Source organism: Tupaia chinensis, unplaced genomic scaffold (genome assembly GCF_000334495.1).
Source record: "Tupaia chinensis unplaced genomic scaffold, TupChi_1.0 Scaffold000354_1, whole genome shotgun sequence".
Lineage (NCBI taxonomy): Eukaryota > Metazoa > Chordata > Mammalia > Scandentia > Tupaiidae > Tupaia > Tupaia belangeri.
In genome coordinates, this window is record NW_006159849.1 from 1 (window position 1) to 1,275 (window position 1,275).

The 1,275-nt window shown below is 40.1% G+C and overlaps 1 pseudogene; it reads right to left on the reverse strand.

Annotated features, from left to right (window-relative positions):
- Positions 1–356: 356 nt before the first annotated feature.
- LOC106735296 (cytochrome c, somatic pseudogene) lies at positions 357–1,079 on the reverse strand (annotated as a pseudogene).
- Between the last annotated feature and the right edge of the window lie 196 nt (positions 1,080–1,275).

Sequence of the window (1,275 nt, forward strand, 5' to 3'; positions counted from 1 at the left end):
TATAACCAGTTACATATAAACCTAAATAAAACTAGTCTCCAGTAGGCTTTCAGATGGCATTCACCATCTTTGTAGAAAGATGAGCATCACTAATGAATTACCAATTATATCTTTAGAAAGGGCAGATAGTGATAGCACTTACTGAACTGAAATTACTATCAAAATTAAAAAAAAAAAAACCAACAAATTTATAATTTAACCACAAGCCAGTCTTACTTAAATCAGGATTGTCCAACAAAAATATCCTGTCAGCCATTCATGATCTGAGTCCTGGTGTAGGAGATCAATTAAAATATGGTACACATAAACAAGGTGAGACATTTCTGTTTTGTCATAAATAAGGCAGTGGCAACCTATTACTCATTAGTAGCTTTTTTAAGATAAGCTATCAACTCGGCTCTTTCTGACTTCTTTTTAATTCCAGTGAAGATCATTTTTGTTCCAGGGATGTACTTCTTGGGATTCTCCAAGTACCCCATCAGTGTATCTCCTCCCCAGTTGATGCCTTTGCTCTTGTTGGCATCTGTGTAAGAGAATCCAGGGGCCTGACCTGTCTTCCACCCGAATAGACCATGGAGATTTGGGCCAATCTGCTGCCTCCTTTTTCCACGGTGTGGCACTGGACACACTTCTGAACACAAATCTTCTTGCCTTTCTCAACATCACCCATTTTTAATTCTCTTTTTTGTCGCTTGGGAATATAGAGTAACCGCTCAGAAGTCAGACGACCCTCTCTCAAAATTCTGTGTATGTCTTAAACTGACTTCTGACTTAGGTACAATTCTAGGTCTGAGAACTATATTCTGTTTTATAGGAACAGGTGACTTAGGGTAGTGGGAATAAAAGGCCTACCATATAATATAGAAAGTGGTAGAGGAATGGAAGACCACCGACAGGGGCAGTGTATCACTTGTTTTGTAAATAACTTTTCCTGATGCAAAAGCAAGTTACCAAATAAAGGTTATGTGGTTTAAAGATCCCATGTTCCAGTTTTAAAAGATAATATTAAAGGGACCAGCAGTTAGTGCAATGGCTATGTCGTTGAACTCCCATGTAGCCAACTGCGGTTCGAGTCCCAGACCCGGTGGCTTAAACTCTTGCCGGCACATGTGCGTGCGTGCCCAAGATCCCAAGAGGAGAATGGAGGAGAAGGGATTGCAGTGTGGACATCCCCCCTGGGGGTGATTTCTCGCCTTCTATCTCTCTGTCTCTGTCTTTCTGGCAAGCGCACATGCCTATAGCAAAAAAAAAAAAAAAAAAAAAAAAAAAAAACCA